This window comes from Mandrillus leucophaeus, unplaced genomic scaffold (genome assembly GCF_000951045.1).
Source record: "Mandrillus leucophaeus isolate KB7577 unplaced genomic scaffold, Mleu.le_1.0 Scaffold153, whole genome shotgun sequence".
In the NCBI taxonomy this organism is placed as follows: Eukaryota; Metazoa; Chordata; class Mammalia; order Primates; family Cercopithecidae; genus Mandrillus; species Mandrillus leucophaeus.
Window position 1 is genome coordinate 2,741,316 of NW_012101510.1, and position 14,373 is coordinate 2,755,688.

Here is a 14,373-nt window from a genome sequence, read left to right on the forward strand (position 1 = left end):
TTCTCTCTTGTCATTTCTCATTCCTTTGACTCTACCGGACTTTGTAGCCTCCACAGCCTGGCGTTGAGTCTGATCACCCCAACATGCCCAAACTGCCCCAATCTATCCTTCATCCCCAATGCCCACCCCCAGCCTCCCCAGCCACCCCAGCCACCTTATAGGAAGGAGGCCAGATGGGCTTCCTGTCCCCGGAGACTGTGTCTAGGAAGCCATCAGAGCAGGCTGCCTGTGCCGTCTCCTTAACAAATGGTCTTAAGAAGTATTTGGTGGTGGGATAAAGTGGTGATTGCTGTGGGGCTGTGTCCCAAATCAACAGCTCTCCAGCTGGCCAAGGGCAAGTGTTTCTTAGGAGCCAGGCCAGGGCAGGCTGGTAGTTGTGGCACGTGCACCAGGAGTCGGCTCCAGGGTCCTCCAAGCCTGGGCCCTGCAGTCGGCCACCCTCACCCTCTCGTGCCTGTGCTTAGGGTTCAAAGGGGGCAGGGGGTGCTTGGGCCCTATATGCTTCTTGTGGGGAATTGTAGGAACCTGGCATAAGGAAGTGAGGAGTGGGTGCTGACTGTGAGTGACTCAAACCCTGACTGCCCCAGCATCCAACACTAAAAACGCATGCATGTGTGCCTGCTCAGCCAGACACAACACACAGCTATGCACGCTAACATGCACATGCTTGAAGGCATGGGCACAGACACACACTTACTTGTTTTTGTTTTTATTTGAGACAGAGTCTTGCTCTGTTGCCAGGCTGGAGTGCAGTGGCATGATCTCAGGTCACTACAACCTCTGCCTCCCAGGTTCAAGCGATTCTCCTGCCTGAGCCTCCTGAGTTGCTAGGGCTACAGGTGTGAGCCACCACACCCAGCTAATTTTGTATTTTTAGTAGAGACAGAGTTTCACCATGCTGGCCAGGATGGTCTTGATTTCTTGTGATCCACCTGCTTCAGCCTCCCAAAGTGCTGAGATTACAGGTGTGAGCCACTGTGCCCAGCCATTTTATGTGTTATTTTAATAATTTTTATGTTTAGAGAGGGATCTTACTCTCTTCCCCAAGTTGGATTGCAGTGGTGGTATCTTAGCTCACTGCAGCCTCAACCTCCTGAGCCCAAGCAAGACTCCCTCCACTGCCTTGCCAGTACCTGAAGATACAGGCCCACACCCCCATGCCTGGCATTTAAACAATTCTTTTTTGTACGGATGGGATCTTGCTACATTGCCCAGGCTGATCTCAAACTGCTGAGCTCAAGTGATCCTCCTACCTCAGCCTCCCAAAGTCCTGGCATTACAGGCATTAGCCACTATGTTTGGTCCTATTTATTCATTAGATTTGAGTTGCAAATCTTGAAAGTTCATCCATATTTGTAGAATGTGTAAGTATTCCATTCATTTTAATAACTGAATAGTATCCCCCTGTGCACATATAATATATGTTGCTCACTTATTCGTCCGTTGATGAACAATTGGGCTGTTTCTACCTTTTGGCTGTTGTGAATATGCTGCTCTTAATGTTGGGACACAAGTATCTGGCTTTTAAAAAAACAGTATTTTATTTTTCGATAAGTTATTGGGGTATAGGTGGTATTTGGTTACATGAGCAAGTTCTTTAGTGGTGATTTCTGAGATTTTTGGTGTACCCATCACCCGAGCAGTATACACTGCACCATATTTGTTGTCTTTTATCCCTCGCCCTCCTCCCACTCTTCCCCGCAAGTCCCCAATGTCCATTGTATCATTCTTATGCCGTTGCATCCTCACAACTTAGCTCCCACATATCAGTGAGAACATATGATGTTTGGTTTTCCATTCCTGAGTTCAAATACCTGTTTGCAACCCTGCTGTCAGGAGTTTTGGACATCTACTTAGGAGTGGAATTACTGGGTCATATGGTAGTTTTACGTTTGACTTTTTGAGGAACTGCCAAACTTTTCCACATTATACATTCCATGGGCCACTGCATTATACATTCCCATGAGCAATGCGTGAGGGTTCCAGTTCCTTCACATCTCCAACACTGGCTATTTTCCATTTGTTTGATAATAGCATCCTAATGAGTTTTAAATGATAACTCATTGTGGTTTTGATTTGCATTTCCCTAATGACTAATGACGGTGAGCATCTTCTGATGTGTGGATGCTGGAAGTGGGGACACTGTAACAGGATAGCAGCCTTGGCATTGCCTTAGCAGCAGTGTAGGATGGGGGCCAGGAAGCATGAATGAGGGTGAGAAGGGAGAGGAAGAGGGAGAGAGAAAGAGAGAAGAGAGATGGTGAGAGGGAAGAGAGAGGTGGAAAGCAAAGGACGGGTAGAGAGAGATGGGGAGAAACAGACTGAGAGGGAGAGGAGGATGGAGAGAGCAGAGAGAGTGAAAGAGAGATGGGGAAAGGGGCAAGAGATGACAAGAGAGACAGAGAAGCCAGAGAGGGAGAAAGGGAAGGAGGCAGAGAGAGACAGAGCAGGAGGTTGGGGCACTCTGGGTCCCAGTTTCCAGTGCAGCTGTAGGTCGCCATCACCTAACCACATGTGCCATAAAGTCCTCCTGCCAGCTGCTCACAGCCCCCGATAGCTCCTCCTCCTGGAGAATAAAACCTTTGGTGACTGCCCTTCCTCAATGGATTTTGGTTGTGTCTAATGAACCGAGTCTTCCCATCTATCACCTTCCTGGGCTCACCACTCCACTAAACACTGCACCCTCGGTTTGGGAGAACCAGTGGTGCCCCCATCTCACTAGGCTCCCGAGGAAGCTTGTGACCTAGGCTTAGGCCCGAAGTAGCCGGGTACCCACTGGGGCTCTCTTCTCCTTTCACTAAGACGAGAAAGAGACCAAAGAACGGTCTGCAGAGAGGGTGCCTGTGCAAACACCCAGGAAACCAGGGGCCTAAGCCGTCTTCATTTCCTAACAGCCACACATTCCCTTCCATGCCTCCTCAATGAGGGCCTGAAGCACAATGTACCTGTGTCCAGCTGTGTGCAAAGGTATGTGTGTGTGCATGTGTGTGTGCATGTGTGTGTGTTGTGGGGGCGTGCAGTAGGCAGCAAGGAGAGGGCAGCTCCTGCTCAAAGCTGCAAGTCTCTCTGAAAGATCGAGATTCCCTGGACCACAGCAAGACAGTATGTTCATTGCATCCATTTTTATTAGCATTTAAACTTGTATTTTGAGTAGCATGTAAACCTTAAGTTGGTTAACTATTCTTACAAGCATTTACACAGGAAGATAAACACATGATAATGTACACTGAAATTATGCACCCTCGCCCACCCGCCACCCCCACCAAAATTATCTTGCAAACCTACACCCAGCAAAGGATCCCGTAGCGCACTTTGGGAGGTGTAGAGAGGAAGCCTGGGTCTCCATTGCTCTTTCCATCTTTTCACCATCTGTGGGCTACCAGGCTGCGTTGGTTTGCTAGGGCTCCCTTAAAGTACCACAGACTAGGCAGCTTCAGCAACAGAATCTCACTGTCTCGCAGTCCTGCAGGCTGTAGGTCCAAGAGCAAGGTGTCGGTCGGCAGGGAAGGCCCCTTTCCAGGGCGGTCCAGGAAGGCTCTGTTCCAGGCCTCTCTCCTGGCGTGTAGGTGGCCTTCCCTGTGTCTCTTTACCTCGTCTTCCCTCTATGCGTGTCTCTGTGTCTAAATTTGCCCTTTTTATAAGGACATCAGTCATATTGAATTGGGCACCCCCTACTGAACTCATTTTTGATTTTAGCTTATTTCTGTAAGATGCTATCTCCAAGTAAGATCACATTCTCAGGCACTGGGGCTAAGGACATCAACATAGGAATTTCAGGGGACAAATTCAACCCATCACACAGGCCCTCCCCGAGGCCACCTCTGTGTCATCTTTGTCTACAGGCAAATTGGCATCTAAAAAGTGTCTGCCCAAGACATGCGTCTGGCCCATGGTACAGCCAGTCCACACAGCCAATGGTGAGATCTGGGTGGCATTGTTTCCTCACCGCCATGCCTCAAGCAAGCAGCTGCCTTCTCATAACAGGGTGGACACAAATCCCGGCACTGGTGCAATCACTGACTGGCTGTGGGTGAAGTAGCCCCACGTCAGTGTGCTGCAAAGATGCGGCTTAGAATGTTACGGCTTGTGTGAAAGATGCGCAGATTTCTATTCCTTCTGATCTGTAGTTTCAAGTTCTGTTCGTCTGAACCCAAGGGGCTCTGTAGGGTGCCTCTGGAACAGCCGGGCTGTTTAGGGATGCTGAAAACACAAGGTACCCAGGCTCAACCCCAGCTTCAATCACACAATCTTGTTGACATGTTTTTTTGGTCAGTTTTTTAATTGGTCTTTTGTATAATTTTTTTTTAAGAAAAGGGATCCTTTGGCAGAAAGAAAATCTGAAACTCTAAATACCTAAATACTGTCCATTTTATCCATGTGTTGTTGGTCCTACCCCCAAAACATATCCTGATTCCAGCTATTTGTCATGACCACTTTAATCTGAGCTCCCATCATTTTTCTCCTGGATTACTGTACCAGCCTCCACGATGGCCTTCCTGCTGCCACCTGGCCCTCTCCCCAGGGTTCAGCAAGATTTTTCTGAAAAGGACCTGCTAGTAAGCGTCTTGAGCTTCGTGGACCCTGTGGTCTTTGTTGCACATACTCAACAATTACTCAGCTCTGCCACTGCAGCCCCAAAGCAGTCACAGACAAGAAGTGAACACAACGGAGGATCTGTGGCTGCAATAAACCTTTATTCACCACAACAGGAGTGGGGCTTCATGTGGATTGTGGGCCTTAGTTTGCCAACCCCTGCCTGACTTCATGGCAACACTGACCTTCATATTTATGCCTCTTAAAAACATGTGTAAGCCGAGTGCAGTAGCTCATGCCTGTAATCCCAACACTTTGAGAGGCCAAAGCTGGAGGATTGCTTGGGAGCAGGAGGTCCAGACCAGCCCGGATAGCACAGCGAGATCCCATCTCTGCAAGAAACCATTTCAAAAGCAGCCAGGCATAGGGGCCCACACATGTAGTCCCAGCTATTCAGGAGGCTGAGGTGGGAGGATTGCTTGAGCCTGGGAAGTCAAGGCTGTAGTGAGCTGTGTTTGGGCCATTGCACTTCAGCCTGGGTGACGGAGCAAGACTCTCTCTCTCTCTCTCTCTATATATATATATATATATGTATATATATATACACTGTGTTTGAGAGTAATGGTTGTCTACAAGACACACCTTTAATTAATCACAGCCAGCCCTCAAATAATCTGTATAGTGTAGGACCCTTACAACGCTACACTCCCAACTCTTCTCCCCACCCATGTTTTGCTTGCTTTCTTTCCACGGATTCTGTGACCATCTTCCTCTCCTCATTGACTCTGCGTGAGCGGGATTCCTGGTGGAGGAAGGGTAGCTGGTGAGAAATGAAGTACCAAGAAACTAGCAAAGGGTCTTCTGGCTGTCTGGGGAGAGTCCTTGTGTCATCCCCAGCCTAGTCTCAAGGGTTCTGGGCCGGTCACCCTGTGGCCTCTCTGTGCTGTGTCTCTGAATCTGGCCTCCATGGGAAGGACCCTGGGAGACTCAGCAGAGTGGGGTGCCTGGGTTGATAAACACCCTCCTGCTCCTCTGGCTGTGTGGCTCAGGGATAGGCCACATCACTGCCCCCTTTGAGATGGGCCCAGAGGACCTTGTGGTGCAAGCATGAAACTTGGCACCTGGAGCCTGGGACCAACTGCCCCTCCCTGTGTCCTGGAGTTGGGGTCCAGTCCTGAGAAGACTCTCAGTCACCTGTCGGTGCTGATGAGGGGAGGGAGGGGTCTGTGGACTGAGAGGGGCCATTGCTAGGGGACTCTTAGCAGCACTGCTCAGTGGTCTGGTCCGTGGGGGTCTGTCAGCAGAGAGTTGAACTCTGGGGCTCAGACACAGAAAAGCTGGTCAGTGACCCTTTCTCCTTTTTCAGTTCTTGCCGCACGTGCAGAGAGAGAGGAACTTCCAGTGCCCACTATGGAGCCAGAGTCCACAGCATGGGGAGGGCCCCATCGAGAGGCAGCACTGCAGCTAGAGGTAGCTCCAGAGCCCTCCGGGCCCTGCACCGGTACAGCAAAGGACCAGCCAAGCGAGGAGCTACCAGACCTCATGCCACCTGCTATAGCCACTGGCTTCAACTCTGGAGCTGACAGTGTAGCTGGAGATGGACGTGGCACAGAGGAGATTGTGAGCAAGGCTCCAGCCAGCAGCTCCCACGCTGCCCCTAGTCCTGGGCATGGTGCGAGCCTTGGTGTCAGAGGCCAGGGTGTTAAGCCTGGGTTCCTCTACCTCACTAAAGAGAGGCCTCTTTTATTTACTAGAGCCACAGCCCTGCTGCATCAGGACCTTTTCACTCTGCTGGTGCTGGGGCTGTCTATCTGCAAGCTGGAGGTGCTTGAGAGCAGGAAAAGAAGCCTGCGAGAAAGAGTTCCAAGAGCTCCTCCTGCTCCCAGAGGTGGACTCCTCCTTCAGGCATGGAGGTCTCTCCGCTACTGGGCTTCTGGGCTATTTGCCCCTGATTTGCTCCCTGGGACGGGCTCTTCTTAACAGGCAGGCAAGGGCTATGGGGACCAGGTGGGGGCTTCAAAGGGTACAGCATCAAATCTTCCAAACTCAGCACTTGTGCCCTGGGGTTTCTAATCTGTCTTCTGCCCTAGGATTTATTCATACTGTTAAATTACCAGTTTATGCAAATGATGTTTAAATAAAGTGTGATTTCTGAAACTTCATGCCTTTTTGAACTCCCTAATGTTAGATGGTGTTTTTGAGGCGATCCTGAAAATCTCTGATAGTTGTGTCTTTTGCTGCGGTTGTTTGTGTAATTGAGTTACCACCAAATCAACTGTTATTGGAAATCTTTCAGGTATGGCTTTTTAAAAAGACCTACTCTTGCCTGTTTTGACCCTCCAGTTTATTGTGGAAGAAATGATCATGTAGTTTCATGTCTCCGGCATATCAATCACTTTCCTCCGTCCATAGCAGGGAGGAGTCATGGCACCCCAGAGGGTTACTGGGAGGAGGAGGTGAGGAGGTGTATGGAATCCGGCCCTGCCACACAGACCTAGCACGTTACACCCTAGCCAAGTCCCCTGCTAAGGAAGGGGCACACCCTCTGCCCTCAACCGTCAGCCACCCATCCCCTACCTGCACCCCCAGGACTGCCCCAGATGGGGATGTCTGCGATTGGGGAGGACACATAGATGTTCTGATGCTAGCTACAGGACCTGGGGATGGTGACAGTGACAAGGATCTGGGTGCATATAGGAGTTGGGCAGCCAGGTCTGGCCAGAGCAGTGACACATGCATCCACACATTAGTGCATTCACATACATGTGCACGCTCACCTGCACAAACACGCTGCACACACCCATGTTGTAACTTCAGGGACGGGAGGATGCTGACTCTGCACCCTGCTGACCCAGGCAAGGGCCCTCTGTAATGGGTGCCATGATTCCACAATGTCACTGGTGCTGAGTACCCGCCTGTCTACCTGCCTGCCCTCTCTGTGTCTGGAGCTCTTGGAGACAAGACACACAGCGGTATCTGGTTCTGTGCAGAGGAGGCTTTCCTGAGTGAGAGGCACAGCTGGATCAGCAGGCTCAGGTGAGTGTGACCTGCTGTGTTCCCTCCCTGCTGACGTGGGAAAGTTGCTACCTGGTGAACAGTGCTGTCCTCTGGGCAGGTGCCGAGGAGGGTCATCCCTGAGCACTCACCAGGTGCCCATTCTGCACTGACTGTGTAGACGGTTGTTTCCTGCATCCTCACAGCAACTCTGTGGGGTGGGTGCTGTCCCCAAATGTACCCGTTTGACAAGTGAGCTGTCTAGGGTCAGAGGAGCCGATACTAGCCCAGGGACCCAGATGTGAGCCTGGGATGTGCTCTCAGCCCTGCCCTGGGCTGTGCTGGGCTCAAGCCCTGACCTCTGCGGCCTCCCTGCCCTGGATTCCAAATCTCCCTGGGGTTCTGGACTTCAGTGGGGCAGAGACTGGCCCCGGAAGAGGCACTAAAATGGAGGCCCTGTGGGTGGTGGGGAGGCGGGGGTTCTCAGTCCAAGTCTGTGCCTTAAGGTGGAAGGAGGTCTCACCAAGAGTTCAGACTTCAGGTGTGGTCACTGATGGTCCCTGTGGGCCTCACTGGACACATGGGGTCCTTCGTCTAGGAGTAGGGTGGGGAGCCCTCTGCCCTTGGGCAGTTGTGGAAAATGAAGGAGCTCTGGAGGGCTGCCTGGAGGGTGATGACTGTCCCTCCTGGTCAAAGGGGCTTGGGGACTGGGACCTTCCCCGAGCAGCCCTTCCTCTGTCTGATCCCCTGGAGGCATTGCCCTTCCTTCGCCCCAAGCGCTCCTGGGGGGATGGTCCCCCTGGGTGTTCTCTGGGACCAAGGCCCCAGAGTTCTCTTGTTCTTTCTTGGTGACCTGGGAAATTGAAGCCCCCTCCTGTATTGACAGCTGGGAATTGTACAGTCCACCGTCCTTCCACCTGAGACAGGCTCTCCATGAGCACAGAGGCTGCTTTGGATGCAATAGACGATTTTCCCCAAACCAAACAGCCTCCTGGCTTGGCTAGCATTGTTCCTGAAGCAGCTTCCCTGGCCAGAGTGTGTGAGAATTGGAGTAGGACAGAGCAGTCACCAGTTATCTTGCTTCCTACAGAAAACTGGGCATCTTCATGGAGATTGATCCTATACAGATCTCCGCTCCTGACCACATCTGCCTCCAGTTGCCCGGAGTAGCTCATCGTGAGCCCCTGACGCTCGGCAGGTGGATGCCGTTTGCCCTGCCGGGGCAGGTGTGTATCGATCTGAGAGCACTTGCGGACAATAGGCCTCTCTTTCCAGGTTGTCCTGTGCTCAAGTCTTCAGGAAGGAGCCCACCCCAGGTGGGATGCAAGGACTCCAGACACTGAGGAAGGGGTGGGGTCACTGGGTCTGGCCCCCTGTCACCTGGAAGGGGTGGTAGAATGGGGCTCCTCGGGCCGGAGGGTGTCTAGGGGTGTGGCAGGACTGGTTTGGGTGTTGTCTGGAGCACTCGGGTACAGCAGAACCATTGGATGACTTGGTCTTGTGGGATAGTGATGGATGAGGTCATGGATACCCCGCATGTGCATGGGTGAGGGGACATTATTGACAAGTATGAGCAGGTACAGGTAGGGCCACTCCCTCGAGGGAGGTGGGACCTTGTCTCCCTCACTGTGCCTGGTCAAAGGCTCCTGGGCTCCCTAAGATCACAGGGCCGGGACAGGCTGTCCATCCCCTTGGGACCCCAAGTGCCTCATCTTGCCCCCATCTCCCTGACCCCCTCTGGGTCACAGGCACGGGAGTTGGGTCAGCAGTGGACACGGAGCACAAGCATGTTGACATCTGGAAATTCACCTATCGCCTTGGGATTGTGTGGTGAGTCCTCTGTCCCCTGACACATCGGTCTCACCTCAGGGACAGGTTTTGTTTTTAGAAAGATTCTCTGAGGCAGTATATGTCTCCCCGGCTCGTGCCAACCTTCTCTCCAGGGTCAGAACTCCTCCCTGCCTCTCCTGCAGGTCCAGTCGGTGGTCGGGGTTAGAGCAGAGCCTTGAGGCCCATCTAGGGAGCTCAGAAGAGTGGGTGGGACAGAGAGGGAGCTGGGTCTGACCCCTGGGCTCTCAGCACTTAGGTCCTCACATCAGCAAGAGAAGAAGGGACAACCTATGGGCCTGGCCCTGTCCCCTTGGGGGCTGTGCTGGTGAGATCTGGGGGTGGTAGCCACAGGCTAGGGGACCCCTGGCCTGTGGGCTATTATGTAGCAGGTCTCTGAGGGCTCAGGGGGCCCAGCTGAGGCATCCTATAGGGAGAGGTATGGGGACATCAATGGCAGTGACCCTGAGAGGCTGGGGGAGAAGAAGGGTAGGGCCTGGCCTGGGCATCTCATGGTGAGGCCAGGGGGGCAACAGAGCGTGCAGCTGAAGGCCGAGGAGTGGTGCTGGGAAGGGATCTGGGCATGGTAAGGGGAGCCCAGCCAGAAGCTGGCCCCTCAGGACTCATAGGATGGAGAGAGGGAGGAGCCTGTTGGAGGGGGGCGGGGTGAGCCCCTGAGACCTGCCACTTCTGGGATGCACCTCAACCAAGCCAGCCCAGGGTAGAGCTGCCAGCCTTGGGAAGACAACAGATGGGGTGGGCAAGGAACAGTGGCACACCTGGGACCCCTCAGTGGGGGGACTTGGTCAGTCCCCAAGGCTCTGCGTGGCCCTCCAGAGACTCTGGTTCCTGTTAGCAGCACGCAGGGTGGATGGGGGTGCTGAGTCAGCACAGGTAGGACAGCCAGGCACTCCATGTCCCAGCTGCTGCAGTGGCTGGGAGGAGGCTGAGGGATGAAGGCTGACTGCCCTGAGACCAGCTTTGGCTGGAGGTGGAGTGGTGGGTCTAGTCCCTACTGCCTGCAGAGTCCTTGGTCACCCTTGTCAACCCAGGTTTCTCCCCAGCATGCTTGGCAGCCCAGGGAAAGACCTGGGAGTCTCATGCCTAGGCTCTGGCAGGAAGAGGGTCACAGGAAGGCCAGAGTGGCCAGAGAGAGGGCCACAGGCTCTGGGCCAGACAGGATGGGGGAAGATGGGGAACAGGCAGGGTCAGTGGCCAGCGTGCAGGGAGGCAGGTGCACGCTAGGAGGTCAGACCCTGCAAGGCCTGTGGGGAGTGTCAGGTGCGAAGGGCTCCAGGTCTGTCCTCAGGGCACTGGGCAGCTCTCAGTCCATGCTTCCTGGACAATGGTGGGTGATGCCATCAATCCCAAGGCACTGCTGTCGGTCAGGGCTCAGCAACCCACCCTAGGCGGCACCCATCCTGTCTCAGGACTGGACTTTCTCAGCTCCCACGGAGGGTGCCGCCTCTAGCCCAGGAGGGGCATTCCCAGTGTGCAGCCTGAGGCCCCTCACGGGCCCCCAGTGGTCCCCTCCAGGCCAGTCTCGAGCTCGCATTTTGCAGGGTCCTGGTGCCTCACGAGGACCAGGTGCCCAGCTCCACAGGGAAGTCCTTGCCTTCCTTCCCTGTGCTTTCCTCCGGTCTGAGACTTAGGGCAGATGGGAGCTCTAAGGACCCCTTAGGAAGGGGGATGGCTCCTGGCCTGGGCAGGTCCTCAGCTCTGTCTGAGTTGACTTACAGTGAGACGAAGCTGGCTCCTGTCAGTGCCCTGGAGGTGAAGATAAGAGCCTGTGCCTGCTGCGTGGGAGGCTGCCCCAGGGATAGGGAACCAGGGCTGGTGGGCGAGGCAGAGGGGGTGGCCTGTGGGCCGAGGTGGTGGTGACTGGGAGTGACACACTGTCACTGGGAGAAATGGCAGTTCCTGCTCCACCTGAATCCAAGACTCTGCCCCGTGGTGGTTCAACCAAAACCCGAACCAAGAACCACAGTCTTGCTCAGAAGTCACTGCCTTACTGTCTTCTTGTTCCAGGACCCCAGCTGAAGGTTTGGAAACAACCAAAATACAGGGTGTTTGTGGTCTGAGAATGCTGACTCCTGGCATCAGGGGACCAAGCAACTGGTGCCCATTCTATCAGAGGGTCTCAGCCTCCCAGGGTCTGCCCTTTCCTGGCTTGTTCCAGTTCCCGGAGTCCAGGACCCAGCATCCATGCGCCGCTACCAGAGGCCAGACAGCTCTGCTAACTTCATCCTGGCTTACTGATAGCAAGGAGGTCAGGAAATAAAACCACTGACAAGTGACTGAAGATGCTTGGAGACTGGTCAAAATATAAGAACAGCAAGAAGGTAACATGGGGAGGGAGTGACCCCATGACTGCTCTCTGCAGAGCCAGGAGACAGGTGCCCATGGCCGTGACCTGGCACCGTCTGCCTCTCAGCAGGTGGGTGGCACCCTGTTCTCACCCACAGGACAGCAGACCTGGTTGCCAGGCTTTTGACCCATCCATGCAAGCATCACCTTTCTGGGAAAAAACCTAATACCAGGACCTGGGCCACCCCACCTCAAGGGTATGGACGCGTCCTGGTGACCCGAAAAAAGGAAAAGGTCCAGGTCAGAGTGCACAACCCTGAGTGCTCCTCCACACTTTCAATTGTCGGGGGAGGCCTGCCACTCCCTGGGAACCGAGGAGCTAAAGGCTGGAGACTTCCAGAACCCCTTAGGCTCTGATCCTCCCAGGGTCGCCCTGTGTTGTCTCACTAAAGCCTTTTGTCTGTTTCTGTCTCGCAGGGTTTACAGAGGAATTCCCCCCACCGGTGAGGGACTGGGTGTGCTCACTCCTTCTAGACATTGAGGAAGTCAAGACTGAGAACCCAGGGGAATACAAGGTAAGGCCCTCCCATACTCGGGCCAAGGCAGGACAAACAGGCCAGGCCATGTCAGGAGCCCAGGACTCCAGCTGGAGGGAATATCCAGCCCGGGTTGGGGGTGGGGGCTGTGGTCAGACACACATCCTGGGCACAGACAGTGACTCAGGCACCACAGGTGCACTGGACTCTGCTGACCCTCCCTGGTTTCAGAAACAAGGCAAAAAAGGAGCTTTCTGCAGAAGGAAACCTTCCTCCTTTCCTTCCAGAAGTGCTGACGGTGGGTTGACTGCCATTTGGGGCAGGGAGTCTTTTGTGTGTTCTGAGGCTGCTTCCTCCTCTTGACCCTGCCCTACAGGTCATGAAGGAGAAGGGCAAGAGGTCCCCACATGATGTTTAGAGACCTATATGTAGCCAAGTGTTTAGAGAATGATTCAGTGTCAAGTAAGGCCTTTCTGGGCTACAGGGGTCCTAGCGGAGATGGGCAATCCAGAGGGATGGGAGCTTCCCCAGGGCAGAAGCCAGGGTCACCGAGGTGGGCTCACAGAGCCACCAAGAGCTCTTCTGGCCAGGGAGCAGCCAGCATTATGGATTGAGCACCTCCCAGGTTCCCCTGGACTGGGCTGGGGCATATAATGCAGAATGATGAAAAGTGCTCTCCATGATCCACGGAGGCTGAGGTGGGCAGATTGCTCGAGGTCAGAAGTGTGAGATCAGCCTGGCCAACATGACGAAACCTTGTCCCTACAAAACATATAAACATTTGCCTTGCATGGGGGTGTATGCCTGTGGTCCCAGCTACTCAGGAGGCTGATATGGAAATATCAAAGCAAGGTGATTCAAGGGTCTGCTGGAAAATATTTAACCAAAATAAAATACCCATTACATTCAAAGGAGAAGGGCAAGAGGTCCCCACATGATGTTTAGAGAGTGATACGGAGTCAAGTAAGGCATGTGGTGTCTAGAGAATGATTTGGTGTCAAGTAAGGCCTATTTTCAAAGGTAAACTAGGTTCAGAAATTTAAATATTTCACAATAGACGTTTCCTTGAATTTCTAAAACTAGATACAGAATGAAAATCCTCAGTTTTCATATAATCGCTTTAGTCACTCATAGACCTGTGTTTACAAAAGAAAGGCAACAGTAATCTTCTCTTTCAACACAAAAAGATCTATATCTGCTGAAAATTCCTTGAAAGACTCTTTATACAACCGTATTTGTCCTTCACTTTCATAGATCACCGAATTTGTGTTCAGCAGTTTAAAAAAATCTCTCTATCCGTGTATGCATCCATATATGGATGTGTCTATCTACATATGTAGATATGTGCGGATGTTTGCATGTAAGTGTGTACCTATCTATGATCTATCTAGTCCCTTGGTTCTCATCTGTGATGCCACGATTCAATCAAAGAAAAGCAATATGGCATCACTGCTGTGACACGGTTACTGAACGTGCAGTATAGCGTAGGATTTGGTCAGCCTCCTCAACCATTTTCTTGTCTACTTGATTTTAGAGTCGTTTCTTACTATCAGGCAGCTACTAATTAGTTGATATTAAAACCAGCCCTTGTTTAGGCATTTTACTTCAATAATATAGTTTTCATTGTTTAGACATTTTATAAACTTAACCTTTCTCTTGCTATCTCTCTAGAAAGGTGACGAGACTGCATTTATAGTTTTGCAGCTACAGATAATTGTACAAATAACTAAATATGTGGAATCGTTAATGTGTGTCAAGCACTGTACTAGGCATATTATATACATAATTTATTTACTCTATATAGCCACAGTATAAATTAGTTACCATTTAATCCACATTTTTCAGATAAGGAAAATGAGGCACAGAGAATTTAACAAATATATGTACATTACACTAGTAGGATGTCGCAAAACTCTCATTTAAACCCACATTTCTCCGCAAAGAGCTTAAACTCCTAACTGTTACGTTATACTGATTTGGTACTTATCACTTTTGAGTCTCAGTTTTCTCATCTAGGAAGTATACTACTTCATTTATTCATTAACTCTCAGCCGTTTAATTGTCTGCTATGTGCTAGGTTATATGGAGGTGCAGGCACAAGGATTAACCAGGAACAAAACAGACTGTGTATGCTGTCAAGGACATAACTTTCCAGTGACAAGAGTCAGACAGGAAA